Raw genomic sequence first — 21,834 nt, forward strand, 5'->3', positions numbered from 1 at the left:
GTCATGATATACTGTCGAGTAGCACTGTCTTGTACAGCCACCCTGTGGTGGTTAATATGTTACTTTAATCTAGCTAATAGTAAAGTGAAACAAGATCTATACTGTGGGAACTAATTGTAAATATGGGAGGAGTGGGGTTGAAATTAAAGCTAATTTCAAACTTGATTAATGCACACTTTCACAAGACAAACTCAGCAATTCTTAAAATGTTTGAAAAGTGTTACTTGGAAATCACGACAAGACCTGAGACCTTCAGTGGCTACTATGTTAAGACTTTAATTCTACAATTTCAGTCCTTTGACATTGGATTCTAATTCAGTGAAAGTTGACTTTTTTTTAAGTAGAAACCTCATATAAATTAGGCGTAACAGTTTTAAGCTCACTGCTGGGAATAGGCATAAAAACCTTAGTGTGCCCCCTTCCAGAATTCAGGTTTGAGCCCAGTTATGAGAATTATGTGTTAGAATTCATACTTACAGTAACAAATATCATCATTACAAGGTCCCAATTCATAACGCGATGTGTGGATGGCTGCTCAATCTTAATAATCACCTCCAAGCAAAACCACTTTTGGTTTTAGGTGATCCCCAAAGAGGGTAGTGTGTTGCGGCTGGTCAAAATAAACAAATTCAAGCCTTGCATTAGAAGAATTTCTGTGATTTATGACATGTGCAAATGAAAACAGTTAAATATTTGTAGGTCCGGGTTTTATTTTGTCTGTGCACGTGTTAAAATAGTACCTTGCTGTGACAGAAACACTGAGAAATCTGTAAGAAATACTAGTGGTATATGGGTTTGGAATATTATCATAGTAACACAACGCTTCATTTATCTGCGGATCATTTCTCGCTATTCCTTTGGGCAGGAGGCTGTATATATTTCCAAAGGCTTGATCCTGGAAGGCAGTTTTCTGTGTAAGTGGAACACATTTATTTTTCACTGTTTGCTTAACTTGCAATCCTGGCGTCAGGGGCGTTGGGGACGAAAGGATGGTGCTAATAATCTGGGCAGTGATCCCGCTGTCTGATGGATACAGCCTGTGGCCGTTTGTTGATCTGCTGCATTTTATTTGAAGTGAAATAGGAACACCGACAGTGGGTCTAGGATCAGGGATAGGGCATCCTGCCCCATTTGCTGCTCACTAGGTCAGTTATTACTTTCTTCACACTGTGTTAGCTATGCACTGACAGCATCGAGATGATTCCAGCTATTTTGGATTCTGTGTCAAGTGCATGCTGAGATATGTGTAAGAGACAATGTAAAAAAAGGCTAGCAAGCTGTCTGTCTTCGGGGAAAGTGAAAATTATCTGAAAGCTGCATCATTTTTGTTGGAGAATCTTATAGGGACCTGAATGACGTGGGCTATGGTGAGAAATAAGGGAGAATCATTTTGGGCAAGGACTTCATTGACATTGGGAGCAAACTATAGCATTTTGAACATGGGTTCTGTGCGAGGTTCCTATTAATGGAGAGTTACTTTTCTGTCAGCCTCAAAAAACTGCAAACTTTGCCTAATTAATATGTAGTTTCTCATCTCACCACACACTGCAAGGAAGCTAGATGGTGATCATCCCTAACTTGAAAGTCAAAGCAGGTACCCGGTGGCTCTTTATAGGTTGACCAGGAATCAATTTCACGATTCTGAAAGGCCCACCCAGTGCCATGTGCCTTACGGGCAAAAGTCGAGGCAGAAATCAGAAGGCTGGAAAACAAAGGAATCATCAAACCAGTCCAGTATGTGGAATGGGCAGCACTGGTTGGATCAAATGTGAAGCCCAATGGATTGGTTTGCCTTTGTGGGGATTTTAAACAAATGATAAACCACTCTTCATAGCTGGATAAATACCCAATCACTCATGGAGAGGATTTATACGCAAAGCTGGCAAGGGACTATCCTTCCCAAAGCTGGACATGAGCCATGCGTACTTTCATTTGTGGTTCGATATGTATTCCCGGAAGTATGATGCAATTAGTACCAATAAGAATTTGTATCAATATACGATACTGTCATCTGTGCTATCGTCAGCCTGTGTAATTTTTCAGCGGATAACATTTTACAAGGTCTACCCTTGATCCCATTTATTTAGATGATGTGCTAATATTGGGAAAGATCAACAAGAAGCACCTAAAGAACTTAGCCATTTCTCCTAGGTGGGTGTACGCCTTCAAAGGAAAAATGTGTGTTTCAGGCACCCCAAGTGTGGGCGATTAAAACTGCCCTGTCTCCCACGTCTGTACTGGAGCTCAGGTCTTTCCTTGGGCTGGTGAATTATTACAGAATGTTCATACATAACCTAGCCCCCATCCTGGCACCTGTGCATCAATTCTTGAAAAAGGGGCAGCCTTTGAAATGGTTGCATAGCGAAGCTATAGCTTTCAAGGAAGTAAAGAAACAGCTATCATCCTCTAAGGTGTTGGCACACTATGATCCCAAGCAAAAACTGGATATTACATGTGATGCCTCCCTGTACAGCATCGGGGTAGTATTAACTCATAAGAGAATGGAGAGAAACTTCTAATAGATATGCATCCAGAACTTTGGCGAATGCAGAGCATAAATACGCTCAGATAGAGAAGGAATGTTTGGCGATAATATTTGGAGTCAGAAAGTTCCACCAAAACATTTACAGATGTAAATTTGTCATCATTATGGACCACAAACCCCTGATAGGTTACTTAAAGAGGACAAGGCAGTGCTGCCTATAGCTTCAGGCCAAATTCAGCGAGAGGCTTGAATACTGTGTGTGCGTAATTACTGGTTGGAACACCATCCAGGAGGCCAGGTGCATTGAGCAACCTCCCTCTGGCAGATACACCACCAATGATACTGCCACTGAAATTGTCCATAAAGGTGATTAACTTTTTGGCCACCCTTCCAGTCAAAACTGACAATATTAAACTTTGGACGCAGAATGATCCGGTCCTAGCAAAACTGAAAGAGCTGGTGATTATGGGGAAAACCAAATGACCATCACAACCAAAACTGAAACTTTTTTGGATCCAGAGAGACCAGATCAGTGTAAAGGATTGCATATCATTGGGGCGGGAGGTGGGGGGCTTGGCGGGGCGGTGGGGCAGTGGAATTGTTGCAAGAGTGATTGTCCTGAGCAAAGGTTGCTGCCAAATACTGGCTGAACTCCATCAGGGTCATTCAGGGGTTTCTAAAATGAAGATATTGGTGAGACATTATGCCTAGTGTCCAGGATTGGATTCAGACATCGCATTATTGGTGCGGCAGTGCCCAGAGTGCCAACAAGGAAAAAACAATGACCATCAGTAGCTTTCCCACATTCATGGGAATGGCCGGGTAAACCCTAGACTCAGTTACATGTTGATAATGCAGGTCTTTTCATGAGCTCAATATTCTCAGTTATTGTCAAAGTGGTTGGACAAACGTAGAGTTCATTCGTCAAACACGGGGATGACAATAGAAAAACTCCACAAATCTTTTGAAATACACGGACTCTCTGAAGTATTAGTCACGGATAATGCGCTGTCATTTACCAACAGGGAAGTTGAGTATATCCGAAAGTCGAATGGTATTTGTCGTGTAAAGACAGCTCCATACCACCCATCTTTCCAAACTTTGAAGGCAGGCTGAAACAAACAGCATACATCTTCCCTCAATACCAAACTGTCCTGGTTCCTATTTGATTATAGGACCACCCCTCATGTAAATTACAGGAAAACTCCAACAGAGTTGTTATTGGGGAAAAGGTTGAATCTGATCTTTCCAGACCTGGAGGGAGGGTGAAATCGCATCTGGAATGCTAATGCCAGAAATAAGACTCAGCTAAGTGACAGCAAGAGCTTGCTTCAGGAGATGAAGCTTGGTGTAGGAACCACAGGAATGGCCCTGCATGGGTAAGAAGTATATTTGACACAAGGTCAGGCGGGTGACGTATAAAGTTTGGCTCAGTGCAACAGTCCTAAACAAGCACGTGGACCATATGAAAGCTGCAAACTCACAAACCGTGCAGGAACAAAATGTGCCCAGCTCCTCAACAGCCTTTCCAACGATTCTGGAACTTGCAGATTCTCTCTCTCAGTCAAGCATTGAAGATACCTCGGAATCTGAGATGGACATGGTTTATGTTGCCACCTCGCGCCTTTGCCATCTGAGGTTTTGGGTTTCTTCAACACGAGGAAGGAATGTGTGCTTAGGAATTAGGCAATAAAACATTTTCTCAAGGGAGAATTTCAATATGTGTTGTCATGATGACTATGAAGTTTTTAGGCTATCAACCTTACTTCAGTGGAACTCCTATTCCAGAGACCTAAACTCAAACTTTACATTGGTACAGTAGCAGAGCTGAAAATGTGTTGCTGGAAAAGCGCTGCAGGTCAGGCAGCATCCAAGGAGCAGGAGAATCGACGTTTCGGGCATGAGCCCTTCTTCAGGAATGAGGAAAGTGTGCCAAGCAGGCTAAGATAAAAGGTAGGGAGGAGGGACTTGGGGGAGGGGCGTTGGAAATGCGATAGGTGAAAGGAGGTTAAAGTGAGGGTGATAGGCCGGAGTGGAGGTGGGGTGGGGGTGGAGAGGTCAGGAAGAAGATTGCAGGTTAGGAAGGTGGTGCTGAGTTCGAGGGTTGGGACTGAGACAAGGTGGGGGGAGGGGAAATGAGGAAACTGGAGAAATCTGAGTTCATCCCTTGTGGTTGGAGGGTTCCTAGGCGGAAGATGAGATTCTCTTCCGCCAGCCGTCGTGTTGCTATGGTCTGGCGATGGAGGAGTCAAAGGACCTGCATGTCCTTGGTGGAGTAGGAGGGGGAGTTGAAGTGTTGAGCCACGAGGTAGTTGGGTTGGTTGGTCCGGGTGTCCCAGAGGTGTTCTCTGAAACGTTCCGCAAGTAGGCGGCCTGTCTCCCCAATGTAGAGGAGGCCATGATCGCCAGGAAGACCATCGCCGACCCGCTACCTACAATAGCAGAGCACTGCTATTGAGTGTTGGCCTATCTGTGGTTCTAGCCTTCTCATAAGAAGTTAACCCAAAGTCCTGTTTAGCCCACTCCGTGCACCAAATGCTCCGATTGCATTATGCTGGAGAACAGCAGGAGAATTCTGCCCAGTGTCCAAACCAAAGTTTACCATCAGCTAAAGATTTGCAGATACTGGAAATCAGAAACAAAATTAGAAATTGTTGGAAAAATTCAGCAGGTATGGCAGCATTTGTGGAGAGGAAACAGTGTTAATGTTTCGGGTCAAATGGCCCTTCTTCAGAACCCTTTCTCTCCACAGATGCTGCCAAACCTGCTGAGGTTTTCCAGCAAGTTCTGCTCTTGTTCCTGAGGATGCTGGCCTACTTCTTTGATCAAGACCTCCAGGTCCCTGCCAGAGTCCTAATACTATCTTCTCCTTTTCCATCATTTTCAGTCAACACCCTCCCAGGGATACAGATATCCAGTGAGTGATGAGTTGTTATGGCAACACTGCACGGTGAAACGGGACAGGAACTGAACATGAGAGACACCCAGGAGCGGTGGTCAGAACTTAGTGCAGCACGTTTGGTAAGATACAGTGCAAGGCTCACCCAGCCTTCTGGTGAAAAGCCCACCCAAAAGTTCATTGAATGTTGCACATAGCCAAAAAAAGAAAGATTAAGCCCTTTAGCAGATTCCTTATCATTTCTACTTGTAACTGTGAACTGGTTAACTATCTTTTAATTGGAATGAGGTAAAGCTACATGTTAAACATTTGGAACCATTTTTACAGCACCCAGCTGAGGAGAGTGAAAATCAGGGAACCAGTTCACACCATCTAACCAGGTTGTAATAATTTCCATCCATGTATGGCTGATGTGATTGACTTTGGCCTTGGATATGAGAAGTTGGAAGTCACCTGAAGTATAATAGTTCTAGGAAATGGCTAAATATTTTGTCCTGACTGTTTTTTTTCTATGTTGTACCCTACTTCTCTGCAAAATAATTGCTACTCTCTGGCTGGTGGCGGTAGGCTCATGGGCATTTGTTGTATTAGTAATTCCAAACTTCAGGCCAATGCTTTGGGAAATGGGTTGGAATCCCATTGTGGTAGATGGTGAAATTTGCATTCAGTAAACTGTGGAACAGAGAGTAGGCCTAATTGTGACTGTATATAAGCTGGCATTAAAAAAAAATCCTGGTTCATTAATGTTCTTAAATGTTCCTTTAAGGAATAAAATATGCTGACCTACATGTGACCCCAGGACCTCAGCAAGTAGCGATGGGTAGTAAGTGCTGGTCAAGCCAGCATTCAATCCAGTAAATGAACCAAAAAAAATTGATCCAATTAGATTGAGTCCTATTTTCTTTCCTCATAGGCTGACAAATATTTCATTTCTAATTTTCTTTTGAAAGTTATTTAACTTCATTTTCACCATTCATTTAATCATTGAAAGCCCAGGCCATAACCTTCACTACCCATCTCCTCCCTGTTTGGGGGTTGTTTACCTTAAATCTGTACCCTTTGGTTGTAATTGAAAACACAACTCTAGACAATCAGATTTGAATCCATCTGGAAAGCCAGAAACGGAATTATGGAACTCCTACAATTTACTCCCAACGGTTTTGAAGTTGGAGAGATGCTTCTGATGGAACTTTCTTGCATTGTGTTGTAGTTTATGATGGAATATTTGAAAGGCAAGTCAAAATGTGCTTTCTTTTGTTTCATTAAATAAGCTTAAATCGGACATGGGGAGGGGAGGGGAAATATTTTGCTGGCAAAAAAAACGTAGTGTCTGTTTTGAATCTATGAATATGGTGGTAATTCCTTCTTCTTATCATGTATTGCTAGGGAATGAGCTGTAACATATTATTGACGAAACGTACTTTTGTGACCAAGGGCAACTCAGTAGGTGCAAAGGCCCAGCTCAGTGAGGCCTTTCTATGGTCCATCAAAGGCTGCAGACCTGCCTCTCAGCAGCCAGTGATGTTTTCATAATATATCCTGTGTTATTTTAGTCTGTTTTGATTTGGTTCAGTTTGGTTTTGCTTTAATTGCCCTGGTCTCGGAGGTGATTCATGTCACTACTTTCTTTTCTGGTTGAAAACAAGCAGGTGTACAGTTCTCATTGTGTCCTCGTGTTGCCACTTACATGAGCAGAATTACATGGATGCTGGTGGTACTGGTTTGTTTTAATCAGAGAGAATCAAAGGATTTTCTTTGCCTAATATTTAGTCAAAATATAATTTTTGAAAGTAATACATTGAGAACCAAATCTGGAATGCTTATTAGTAGGCCATGTTTAGATTAGATTAGATTCCCTACAGTGTGGAAACAGGTCCTTTGGACCAACAAATCCACACCGACCCTCTGAAGAGTAACCCACTCCCCTCTGATTAATGCACCTAACACTATGGACAATTTAGCACGGCCAATTCAACTGACCTGCTCATCTTTGGACTGTGGGAGGAAACTGGAGCACCCGGAGGAAACCCACGCAGACACGGGGAGAATGTGCAAACTCCACACAGACAGTCACCTGAGGCTGGAATCGAACCTAGGACCCTGGTGCTGTGAGGCAGCAGTGCTAACCACTGAGCCACCATGCCATTTATTGAAGTGATCCTGTATTGCTAGTGTGGGAACATTTCTCTAGTGGAACCTCCAAAACACAGATACAACGATTTCATTAACAATCAGAATCCCTATTAACATTGTACCATATGCTAACATATTATTATAATACATTATAGCAAATGCTCTTGTGTTTTCACACTTAGCAGTTTTTTTTGGAATATTTTTGTACAATGACATTCCTGTCCATATCTATATAGTAATGTACTCAAACACATGTGAAAGCTGCACTGAAAAACACACTCGTAATGTTAATTTTTCTCCCTTCCTCTTTTGGAAGGCTGGACTCACGTTGATGAGTAATTCTATATGCACTGGCATCTCTCAAATACCTTACACAGCTATACTTGCTTCATGTTGAGTGTTGTTAGGAAAACAATGAGATGTAAAAGGTCACCAATTATTTTACAACAAAGTCCCACACAGTGCAAGAACACTAACTTATATTGCCATTATTTAATATTTCCACATGGATATGTTTTACAAACAGTGGGCATTTTACACAAAGGGTCTTAGATTAGATTCCCTTGAATGTGGAAACAGGCCCTTTGACCCAACCAGTCCACACAGACCTTCTGAAGAGTAACCCACTCAGATCCATTTCCCTCTGACTAATGCACCTAACACTATGGGCAATTTACCATGGCCAATTCACATCTTTTGATTGTGGGAGGAAACTCAAGTAGAGAATGTGCAAACTCCACACAGACAGTCACTGGAGGCTGGAATTGAATCTGGGACCCTGGTGCTGTGAGGCAGCAGTGCTAACCACTGAGCCACCGAGCTATGGTCATAGAAGCATTGCAGAACTGTGGAGAAAAAAGGATCAGGTGAATAGGATTTATTGGATAGTTTTCCAAATAACTGGCACAGGAATGATGGACCAAATGGCCTTATTGTGCCTTGTACACTTCTATAATTCTATGTCCCTTCTTTATTTTGAAGATGTCCCTTCATCACACATTGAAATTATACTTTCAGTACTTTGTATCAGATTGTTTCTTTCTCAATAGTCTGATGAAGTTCAAATGAACTGGTGTGAAAGCATATCAAAGCTTGTTCAGTCTCCTGAAGATTGACTATTTTTATACTTGTGAATAAAATAGAATAATCAATATGTCAAGTAATAGTGACCAAACTGCACTGGTAGGAGTCAAGCATGTAACTGAATAATAGAAATAAACATAACATTCTGAAATAATCCGCAAAATATTGGACTTACTAGGGTGCCTGGTGTAACATGTATTTTCAAAGGGTTCAATTGTAAACATAACTGTGATTTTATACAGTGGACATGCTTACTAAGGGTGGTTTGTGTGACAGACGATACATTGGGAATATTTCCAGTTGTATTCTCAGTATGCCTACTTCGAGGAGAGAATTCAAATTCTGGAAGGATTTCAGGGAACACGTCTGAGGGTCTGGTCCTCATTAGTGATGTCACTGTTCGTGTGCTTACGTTACTGAAGAAGGAAACCAAATGCTTATTAGTGGTTTAAAGGACCACTGTATATTATACAAATTGGCGCCAGTTTTGAGCGATCACACCAGTCCATTCTGCAAAGAATGCATGCAAATGCATCCTGCTTCTCACTTTGCCTGCAGTTTCTCCCCTGTGGATTGGCAGGATTATTTAATAATAGATCCAGTGTAACCACATATATTAGAAGGTTTAAGGCATCATTAATCTGGATTAGAGAGTACAGTATCCTTTTTTGGGCATTTAGAACAGCTTTATTTCTGAATTTAAATGTTGTAAAATCAATGTTAGTTCTTATAAGGACCCTGATTGTAGCGCTAAAGGAAACTCAAGGTAATAAGTGTTGCTAGGGAGGGGTTTTATTCATATTACCCATACCCTTAAGACTATATGACATCGGATAAGGAATTAGGCCGTTCAGCCCTTTGAGTCTGCTCTGCCATTCAATCATGGTTGATAAGTTTCTCAACCCTATTCTCCTGCTTTCTTCCCGTAACCTTTGATCGCCTTGGCAATCAAGAACCTGTCTATCTCAGTCTTAAATATACTCAATGAGCTGGCCTTAACAGCCTTTTGTGGCAATGAATTCCATAGATTCACCATTCTCTAGCTAAAAGCGTTTCTCTTTATTTCCATTCGAAAAGTTCTTCCCTTTACTCTAAGGATGTGCCCCTGGGTCCTAGTCTCTCCTACCATTGGAAACATCTTCTCAACATCCACTCCGTCCACTCTACTAATCCATAACCTCACTAACATCATCTGTGCTATTTAAAATTATCACCATGGTATCACCAGCTGATGTCAGTCTGAGTTTCCCTTCCTGCTGTGGATGTTGTGGAGGGACAGTATGCTGTGCTGTTGATGGAGTACTGACAGACACTTCATTCGGGAAGGAGTGGTGCTGAGGCTTTGTTAGGAGTTGAGTGGATTTGTGATAACCTTCTCATCAGTCAGGGGGACTTCTGTTGCTATTTGGCTGCAGCATTGCAAGGAAGTGAAGCAGAAGGGGAAATAAAATGTGTTTCGAGAGAGAGAGAGACTTTGGGTTGTCAGTAGAAGGCCAACTAATACCTTCACCAGGAGTAATGTTGGGGGGGGGGTAGGGGGCGATGATATACCAAGGAGGTGATCACTGATCTGTACTACCTTTTCAAATGAGAAATGCTGCTACAGACAGGGCAACGATGGTGTTGTGATTGTTGGTGTTGGCAGTAACCACAAAAGTCACCATCACATTCAGTTTCGACGCCAGCAGATCCTTCCAAGATAGAACCAGCATGTTACCAACATCACACAGCTCACTGCATTGGAGAGCTCACTGAGGTCCTGAACACCAGGATAAATGGCTTCACTGTCTTGTCTTGCGGTAATGAGATCCAGGGGTATCAGGAATGTGGATTAGAAAGGATAGGAAGGTTATTGAATGGTGCAACGAATCATTGACAGGAGACAAACAACTGAGCTGGTGCCATGGTTAAGGAAGGCTCAAGGAGCTGAAGATACATTTGGTGTACAGACATTAGAGATCTCAAGTTTGTGAATGTCCAATATTCTGGTAGTAGACTGGATGTATTCATCCTATACCAACCCAGCATCATCACATTGTCATATTGAAAATGTTTGACGGGTTGGCAGAATGATTGCTCAATGGTGAGGTTTGCTCTCTCCACATGTGGCTCTTGATTCTGCTCTGCCACCCATATACGCATGGACACAGCACTGTTACAATGGCATGTGTTCACCAGACTGTGTTCCCAAATCTATCTCGATAGAGAACTCTCTCTGGGGAAAGTCCCTGAGCAGATGGAAACCTTGCTGGAGCATCCTCTGAAAGCTTAATGGCTTCCTTCTCCGAGGTGGATCTAGGATTGAAGGAGTCTGCGGCTGACCTCTTTCTGGTGAAAGTTCCCTGGTTGCTGAAGGAGTCTATAGAAGAAAAGGGAGGGAATTCATTGTGTAAATGGGACAAATGCCTGTGCAGATTAAGAATAACTTAGTGCTGGTATTGATGGAAGAACATAGTAGTACAACATAATGAAACCCACTGACTTGGTTACTCATGGAGGTCTCTCCATCCCAACATGAGTGAATACTACCTGCTTGGCCAAATCAAGAAACCTTTTTCCTCATATGGTGGAGAGGGCAATGGGAACCTTTTGTTCACCTCCTTACCTCAACTGCACACCAGTCTACACCCTCTCAAGTCAATGCGAAGACATTTTTTTTTCTGCAATGGAGGAGGGTTGAGTGTGTTAGAATTGGGTAGAAAATTGAGGCTAAAATTCTATAGTAAAATTAATGGTCATGCAGGAGCTGAAGAGATGATGTCTCATTGAGTGAGTAGGAAGCACAGATATCGAGAAAGGTTAATAATTTGTGAGGATGAGGTAGTTGAGAGGTAGTTGATCACCAAAGTATAAAGGTCGGTTCCCCACTTGCAGCCTGTGAAGAGCTGTAGACCTGGGGTTTAAATATGGTACTATTCAAAACAGTCACATTTGTGTAATTAATGAGGTGAAGAGAAGAAGAATATATGCGAAGTGTCAACTTGCGTCCTGGTGCCTGTGAGCGTTATATTTTTCCAAATATTGAGAAAATACTTCAGCCCTGAGTCAGGCCCAGAATATAATAATGAAAATAGTTCAGATGTATATGCAGAAGCACAGAAAAGAATAATTGGCATCAATCTGTCGAACAAATGATAAATTACAGTTGCCACCCTTAATTGAGAACCAGAGCCACTGCATATTCTTCTGGTGGAAACAACAAAAATAGAAAGACACAAAAAAATCTTGAAAATCATCACAAAATATAACAGCTGGTGAGCATCACCAAGAAATATCTTTTTAGCAGAAGAAGTAAGAATTTATAATGTAATCTATTGCAAATTATTTAATGTTACAACAAATTTTAAAAATCACACAACACCAGGTTATAGTCCAACAGGTTTATATGGAAGCACTAGCTTTCAGAGCGCTGCTCCTTCGTCGGGTGGTTGTGGATTATAAGATCGTAAGACATAGAATTTATAGCAAAAGTTTACAGTGTGATGTAAATGAAATTATATATTGAAAAAGACTTGGATTGTTTGTTAAGTCTCTTGTCTGTTAGAATGAACATGTTGGTTTCAGTTCTTTCATATGTAAATCACAGAACTTTATTAAAAGATATATTCTCAAGTGAACTTTAACAATGTGTCATGTCGGCCCAGATAATGCATTGAAGGTGTGAGCTGTCCTGTGTGAGACTGTCTGTGCCACCATGGTCAGACTGATTCTAATCCAAACAACGGATTTACAGAATCTCACATGGCTTCATGCAGTTTTTGAGCAAAATAAAATGTAATTCTGGAAGTATTAATTGACAAGTGTAAAGGGGTATAAGTCTATGAGAGGGTGTGTGTGTGTGTCTGTGCGCGAGTGTATGTGTGAGCGTTTGAGAGAGGGTCTGCGTGAGTGTATGGGTCTATAGGTGTGTGTGTGTGTGTGTGTGTAGTGGGGTCACCTGTAGTGTGACATGGACCTTGACCTGTAGTGTGACATGAACCCAAGGTCCCAATTGAGGTCATCCTCATAGGTATCGAATGTAACTTTTAAAAAAGTTCTGCAATTTACATATGAAAGAACTGAAGCCAACATGTTCATTTTAAAAGATGAGTAACTTAACAAACAATCCAGGTCTTTTTTCAGTATCTAATTTCAGTTACATCACACTGTAAAACTTTGCTATAAATTCTGTGACTTATTATCTTATACTCCACAACCACCTGATGAAGGACCAGTGCTCCAAAAGCCAGTGCTTCCAAATAAACCTGTTGGACTATAACCTGGTGTTGTGATTTTTAACTTTGTCCACCCCAGTCCAAATCATGACAACAAATTTTGAAACTGAAGACAGATTCATTGGAAATGTTAAGAATGATACTGTAGCTGAAATATTCAGCATATTAGGGCAGCACAGTGGCTCAGTGGTCAACACTGCTGCTTCACAGTTCCAGGGACCCAGGTTTGATTCCAGCTGCAGGTGGCTGTGTGGAGTTTGTACATTCTTCCCTTGTCTGTGTGAGTTTCCTCCGAGTATTCTGCTTTCCTCTCGCAGTCCAAAGATGTGCAGAGTAAGTGGATTGGCCATGCTAAATTACCGATTGTGTCCAGCGACGTGCTGGCTAGGTGGATTAGTCATGGGAAATGCAGGGTTGCAGGATTTGGGTGGGATGCTCTTCAGACGGGTGGTGTGGACTCAATAAGATGAATGGGATAATAGAATAGAATCCACACTGTAGGGATTCTATTCTATGAAATTAACAAACATTGAGGAAGTTGGTGAAAACGTAGATTTTTATTCAGAGGATTTTGAGAGTGTTACTGAAGCCGAAATTATACAGTAAAATTAAACAAATGAACGTCATTATGAAAAAAACTTTTTGTCAAATAATGCTTTTGTATATAACAATTTTGTGTGAATGTAGATATTTGCTTTTTTATATTTGCAGAATTATAATTGTGAATTAAAACCATTGCATGAAATAAGACGATAAGAAATAGGAATGGAAATAAGGCCATTCAGCTCATTGAGTCCACTCCGCCATTCAATCATGGCTGATGGGCATTTCAACACCACTTATCCGCACTCTTCCTGTATCTCTTAATTCCTTGCGAAATAAGGTGATCAATGTATATGTGGGTATGTTAGCTAAGCTGCAGACGTTTCATCCCCTGCTGAGGTGCCATCTTCAGTGCTTTGAAGCCTCCAGTGAAGCCCTGCTGTATTGTGTCTTCCGCTGCTTCCAGTTGACCATCCTGGTTGTTCGTTGTAGTGGCTCGTATATTGGTTCTAGATCAATATGTTTGTTGACGGAGTCTGTGGATCAGTGCCATGCTTCTCTAAATTCTTTGGCTGTCCTATGTTTAGCTTGTCCTATTATCATTATGTTGTCCCAGTCAAATTTGTGGTCCTTGTCATCTGTGTGTGACTACTTGGTGCAGCTGGTCATGGCATTTAGTGGCTAGTTGATGTTCATGAATGTGGATTGCTAGCTGTCTGCCTGTTTGCCCTATATAGTGCTTCATGCAGTCTTTGCATGGAATCCAGTAAACCACACTAATCTTACAGATGATAGGTTTTGGGTTTTTTTGTTCTGGTGAGTTGTTGTCTGAGTGTGGCTGTCAGTTTCTGGGCTGTCATGAACCCAAGTGGTCAGAGAGGTCTGGCCGTCAGTTCCGAGACATTTTTTATGTAAGGTAGCATGGCTATTGAGTTAGGTCGTGACATGTCCTTGTTGCGTTGTTTGTCTGTTGGTCATCTATGGATGAAATTGTGGAATAAGGTAATTAAGTAATGAAATCTGTTGGATATATGAAATGTTTTAAGTGAGTTGTTCAGAGAAGTATTTCCTGATTGGAGCTTCCGTTTTAACATTTATCTTGTACATGTCCATATGCCTAGAGGGTGACTATCTTAACTTATCACTTCAGTGAAGCACTTTCTTTATCTCTCATTTGTAAAATCTTGTTTTTAGCTTTCATTCCTTTCTCCCCTGGATAGGTGGGTGGTCCAACTTGTGCATTAATCAAATTGCATCCTTACAAATTGCATGTTTCAAAAATACTTAATTTTGTCAGCAACTTGTGGCCAGACATCATTTTAATTGGAGCATTGACACTATTGCAGTCACAATGTGTCAGTTCCAAATTGAATGAGAAATTGGAAATTCTGTGCAATTTATACTTTCACAACTTTTTTTGTGAGGCTTAGAATTGCATTTTGCAAAAGCAAGTCGAGATGGAAATACGTTTGTTTCTTCCAACTAAAACGAAAGCCTCCTGTCTTCAAACAGCTTGAGCGTAATAAAGAAAGACCCCTGAGGGAGGGTGTATGTTTCCACTGCATCAGGCAAGCATTTGTGTGATCTGTTTAATGTCTGCACTGTCAGGTAGCAGGAATATCTGTGCTTAACATCACAGACCAAGCTCAGGGGAAAGAATTAGGATACTCAACACTGATTAGTCCTTTGGTCTGAATACACTTGTCTAAAATGGTGGTCTTAAAGATACCAGATGTGAAATACAGGTTCCACTTTGAAGTGATGTATTCTAAAATTGAGTTGTTGAAATCTAAAGGGGTGTGCAGTTTAAAATATAGTACATTAGCAGGAATCTCAATCTTGTTCTTAGCTCTGAAGGTGCTTATTTTATAGGCAGCCTTACCAAAGAATGTTGAAAGACCAGGTGTCTCTTTAAGCATCACATTGAAAAAAAGTTTAGCTCATGAATTGTGATATACTAGACAGCCGCCGTATCACAAGACTGGCCGGAGATAATGAATTGAAATTTGAGGGATCTAGGTACCATTGGTTCTCTTGTCATGTCCCAATGTTGTTTTCTTGATTTTAAAACATCTGTTGATTTTTTTTGACAGAAGCCCATTCTCTGCTGGTTCATGTCCATCACTTTCTTTCCTGAGTTGTGTTTCATCTTTCTTAATGATTGTAAAAAAAATTATTCAATTTGTACTTCTTTGCACCTTAACTCGCATCACTCTACATTCTTTGAGTTAAAAATGTGAAAATGCCTGTTTTTGCTGTTAATAAACCTGAACTCTTAGAAATTTTACATCTCAAAATAGTCCCATTCTGTCTTGGCATTCCAATCCTCTTCCTGAAGTTATGACAAAATGATCTGATCTTGAAATATGTGACCACGCATGTTTTGGGATTTTAGGGAGGGAAGGCAATATTATCTGATCTAATTCTGGAGAAGAATAAAAAAAACTTGCTTCCCTCAAACAACAAGAAAAGCTCACATCAAGGTAAAATCACTATTGTCCTATCAAACCATAGACTACCCTCTCATTACTGAGAGAAAGAGGGAGAGAGAGAGAGAGAGAGAGAGAGATGACTGGTGGTTTAATCTGAGGGTCACCACATCTCAGACAAGGGGGGAGGTTGAGGAGGAGGGTTCCTCACGATAACCTTAACTGGTGCAGGAGTTGAACTCACCCTGTTGGCATCAGTCTGTATTGCAAACCAGCCATCCAGCCAACAGAGCTAATCAATCTAAAAGTTAACATAATGACAGCGGCTCACTTGACTGCCTCATTTCAAATTGCTGCAGTCAGTTGAGGATTTTTCTTGCCTTTCACAGGTAGTGAGAATGGTCCATCCTAGTATTTATTGTCCTTCCCAAATTCCCTTCAGGAGGCATTGGAAGTTAGTCACCTTGTTTATTTGTGTGTTGTAAGTACATAAAATGCTGTTTGAAGTTTGAACCAGCAATAACAAAGGAATGGCAATATGGTTCCAAGTTTGCTGCCCCTGTCCTTCTGGGTAGTTGACATTGCAGGTTTGCAAGGCTCTGTAAAAGAAAGTTTGAGAACTACTGCAAAGCGTCTTGTATATGGTACACACTGCTGTCATTCAGCATTGATGGAACAAGCATATGCTAAAGGTGTTGAATGGGATGCTATCAAGAAAGCTGTTTTGTCCTGGATGGTGTTGAGCTTCTTGAGTGTTATTGTAGCTGTACTCATCCAGGCAAGTGGAGGATATTCCACTAAACTTCTGACTTGTACCGTGTAGCTGGTGACCAGGCTTTGCTAGGTCAGAAGGTGAGTTACTCATCACATAATTCCAATCCTCTGATCTGCTGTTGAAGTTTCTGGTTATGGCTTTGCTAACTCTGTTGAATGTGGAGATTCAACAACGGCAAGTTGTTGAACATCAACGAGGAATCATTAGGTTCTCATTCATGGGATATAATCACTCCTGTGGCACAAATGTTACTTGCCACTTTCTAGCCCAAACCTGAATATTGTGCAGATTTTGCTGGATAAGTACACAGACAGCTTCAGTCTCTGAGAATCTGCAAATGATGCAATTATGAGTGAGCACACCTACTTCTCATCAAATATATTTGTATCTGTTGTAAGTCTATCTCCATTATCTGATAAACATCTACAAACATTGAAATTGTACATAATGTTATGATCCCAGCTGATGATAATACTGGAGATTCCAGAATAAAACCTAGTTTGGAAGACTTTTTTTTTCAGTTTAGCTACCAAGATGTTTAGTCACTAGACATATGGACAAGATGCTGCCAATGTACTTTTAACAAAAGAATATAAGTTTATGACACAACAAAGCTACTTTTCTACATATTATGATTTCAAAATATCTTGTCATAAACAATTCACTAGGAATATCATTTAGACATTCAAAGCCAATGGTGCATCACTTCTAATTTAATTTTACAACTTCCCAATCAACCAATGAGTTTATAAGCATTTCCTACCAGTGCCTTTCACAAAATGTGATTGTCTCTGACTATCCCATAGACACACAGAAGGCTAAGCCACTTTTGTATTTCCTCATTGAAAATTAACAAATGCTTTCTCCAGCCCTTTCCACTTGGAATACTTTTCTTTTGGATTCAAAGATTCTTTTTGAGCTTTGACTAAACTGCCATTTTGTTGGTAAATATTGCTTTCTTCCTCTGAACTAAACATACCATTGTCCTTGGATTTTCATTATAAGTTATAAAGACTCATATCAGTAAGCCTTTTATCAATTATCTCAACTCATAGTTTATCTAGTTATTAAGTCATATGCTTCCTTGGAAATACAGCTTTGAGCTAAATGGTAGAAATGACTTTCTGACCTTTAAAAAAACAAGTCACCTTCATAGAATTAAAATCAACAAACAAGCCCCATAATTCAGAATCCAAGAGCATAATATAGTTTCAAAGTAAGAAATCTGTTACCCTGCTAACCACATCCAAATAGAAAGCATTATTGTAGCCAAAATGTTGTATCCGTTTTGGAGGATGATCAGGCTAACAGCAAATTAGACGCTTTGGTTGCAAATAAATCTAACCAGATTTGGATGAGAACCCATTAGTCCTGATGTCAGGATTTCCTTGGCCTTTGCAACAGGTAAAGTGTTAATCCGGATAAATATGTGATCGAAGTCAGAATTCATTGATTATGGGAACCATTAATTATTGTGGTATATCATTAGCTAGCTTTAATCTTGATCCCTTACATGATCAGATACAACATTTTGTAAGGTGCCACATGGCATTCTGAAATGTATAGTTATCCAAATAAAACTTCATCAAGATTCCACATATGCAAGTTAAATTAATGAACAAAGAATATGTCTTTGAGTTTAGCAATCCCATTGAGTGTGTTCTGAAGAGGGGTTACGGGACTTGAAACATTAGCTCTCTTTCTCTCTTCACAGATGATGCGAGTTCTGCTGAGTTTCTCCCATATCTTATGGTTTTATTTCAGATCTGCGGCTTCCAAATTATTTAACTTTGATCCATTGTGTAATTGGTGGATTTGGGCAGTGGTAAGAAAAGGAATGTGAAATGCATATTTTCCAGCCTTGGTTTGTTTTAAACAGGAGAAGTACTTCATGTTTTTGTGGATCACCCACTTGGACTGCTGTGAATTGAGACAGTTCCTTGGTGTGTTGGTGGGACAAGTGTCTGTAGCAGTTTTTACTGACAGCGCATCTAAAAATAACAACCTTTTGGAAATCAGCATAGAGCACCCATTGCAAACTATGCCACATGGTTACTTCCCTTTAGGAAGAGGAGTGCACATTGTTGAAACATCCGTAGCTTTTATCTTTGTCTCCTAGCCACAAGGAAAACATTATTAAAAATCCTTCAGGACAATGCAAGGATGGATTGGGCAATAACAGCATTCCGTGTTAACTGCAGCCTGCCTGTCCTTGCTAAAAGTATGTCTTTAAAATAATTAAAGGATTTTCTTTCGACAATCACATGGGAATCTTTTCAGGTATTTATTGGACACCACAATTACCACAATGACATAAGCTGTTGTGGTATTGACTGAATATAATACCATTGAAGACGAAGAACCACCATGGTACTGAATTGATACAAGGCACTGGTGAGCTTGCGATTTGGTAACACTGGCATTCAACCAAATCCTGGTGAAATCTTTGTGGTAGTTCATTGCTGCTCTGGTGTTGGCTTATTCTTCGATGATCCATAATGCTGCACAAAAAACAATACAAAGCATCTAAGCAGTAAGGTTCACGAGTGGCAAGACAATTTAAAATCCATTGCATGGGACACTTCTTATCTTCCTTCCGTGCCATAGTAATAAATAACTTTATTTTGTAGATTCCCAAATAGCGTGGCACATATTGTGACAACAATTATTAAATCCTACCTCAAACCCTAGAGAGGTCAAGTAGTTTTGTGAATAGTAAAAACTAAAGCCTTTGTGTGTTGTTTTTATCTTCATATTTGGTTATATGAGATGATTCTGCAAATGTATATTGGGTTAAGAATGATGACCTCCACTTTTTTAGGGGAATTGCAGAGCACATAAGCTATTTTTCTTTTAAAAAGAAATTAATTCTCATGATCTGGGCAATTAGCAAATGTTTTTCTTTTAATGTCATTTGCAAGAGAGATGTCATGTTATTAAATGAGTGGGAGACTCATGAAAAGATATAGGAAAGGTATTAATTCCCTATTATAATGTCCTTACTTTTGAGATTTAAGTGTTAATGCTGTAAGCAACATTGCAACATGTGTATGTTGATCATTCTGCTGGCATTGATATTGTCGACCTAATTTTGCCAAAAATAACATGGATGCCATAAGAAATGAAAAGCTGTTCAGGGACCACAAGGTCAGCAAGTTCAGTCGGTCGAACTACAAACTGAATACATACAACTCTCTTTCATTAAACTGGACCTTGATTTGTTCTCTATCTACTTCACGTAAGAACCTATTCCCACCATATAAATAAGTTGACTTTAAATTACTCACAGTACACAGGAGACCACAATTGAAAGAACATTGAGATCTTGGAAGATTGAAGGGCTGGGGAAATTATAGAGATGGGGAGGGGTAAGATGAAGCAGGGATTTGGAACCATGGTAGAGAATTTAAAAATTGAAGTGTTGCTTAATTGACACAGTGACACAGTACTCACAGATGGATGGGACTGATAAGAGTTAAGATACAGGCCACAGAGCTTTGGTTGAACTTACATTTAAAGAGGACGGAAGGTGGAAAACCAATTGAGTGCATTGGAATGGTCAAGTCTATTGAGAATAAAGGAATTGAGTAAGGTTTTAGCAACAGATGAGCTTATGCACAGAGGCTGATGATATCATGGAACACCAGATCACACTAAATAGAAGAGTAATACACACGGCCCAAGCTTGCTGTGTCATTCAACATGGTCATAGGAGATCCCGGGCTTCAACTTCACTTTTTCACCTGCTCTTCGTGTTCCTTGATTCTTTGTGAAACCAAAATCTGTCTATCAAATGTATTGAACAATGGCATACTAATAATCCTCTGAGATACAGCATTCCAATGATTCACAAGTGAAGACACTTCTCCTCATCTCAGTCCTCAATGATTGTCACCTCTCATTCTTCTAAACTGCAAGGAATATAAGCCCAATTTTTTAACCTGTCCAGATTAATCATAGGAGAAAGTGAGGACTACAGATGTTGGAGATCAGAACTGAAAATGTGTTGCTGGAAAAGCACAGCAGGTCAGGCAGCATCCAAGGAGCAGGAGAATCGATGTTTTGGGCATGAGCCCTTCTTCAGGAATCAGAGGCCAACTATCTCATTCCTTGGACCAATATAGCGAGCCTTCACTGTACTGCCATCAATGCAAGTATAATCTTCTTTAAATATAAAGATTAAAACTGCACACAGTACTCCAGATTTGCTGTCACCAGTACAATTGCAGTAGTATGTCTTTATTCCTTTGCTCCAATCCCCTTGCAATAAAGACCACCATACCATTTGTCTTTTCAATTGCTTGTCGTACATGCCAGTTAAGTTTTTGCTGTCCTTGTATAGGCAAATCCAAGTTGCACTGAACAGCAACATATACAAGTTTCACGCCTTTCAAAAGATTTTTTTTCTATTCTTATGCCAAAATGAATACCTTCACACTGATCCACATTTTATACCAGTTGCTATCTTCTTGTCAGCTCACTTAACTCATCGATGTCTTCTTACAGCCTTTTTGAGACTTTCCCATTCCTCCACCTAACTTTGTATCACTAGAAAATGTAGATACATTGTTCTCTGCCTGTCCATCTAAACCACTAATATTGATTGTCAATAGCTGAGGTTAAAATACTTATCCTACCTGCCATTTTGAAAATGAGCATTTTCTGCTTACTATTTGCCTCCTGTCCTTTAACCAATGTTCTGTTCACATGAATGTATGCCACCAAGACTACTTGTACTTATTTTGTCAATTAACCTTTTTTTGGAAATCTTATTAAACACTTTTTAAAAAATTTGGTTATGGCTACATCTACTGGTTTCCCTTTTCCTCCTCTACTAGTTACATCCCTGCAAAACTCAGATATATTTGTGTCCAACAGGATTTCCCTTTCAGTAGATCATGTTGACTAGTTCTAATGATATCATACTTTTCAAAGTGCTTTGTTAATCTTTCCTGAATAACAGATTCCAGCATTTTACCCATGAACTCATGTCAGTCTAACAGACCTGTAGATTTGTCTACCTGCTATAATTCCTTTCCTTAAAGTAGCATTATATTTACAAACATCAAATCTAAAGGCACTGTCCTCAAACCTATGGGATTTTGGGAAATCACAGGCAGTGGGTCCGATGTCTCTGTAGTTACCTTTGTTTGAGCTCAAAGACATGGGCCAGCAGGTACTAGGAATTTGTCAGTGTTTAGTTCGTTTTAGTTTCTCTGCTTATATTAATTCCCTTAATTTATTGAAGATGGAGCTGGAAATGGACAGTTTTA

This window comes from Chiloscyllium plagiosum, chromosome 24 (assembly GCF_004010195.1).
Source record: "Chiloscyllium plagiosum isolate BGI_BamShark_2017 chromosome 24, ASM401019v2, whole genome shotgun sequence".
NCBI classification, from domain to species: domain Eukaryota; kingdom Metazoa; phylum Chordata; class Chondrichthyes; order Orectolobiformes; family Hemiscylliidae; genus Chiloscyllium; species Chiloscyllium plagiosum.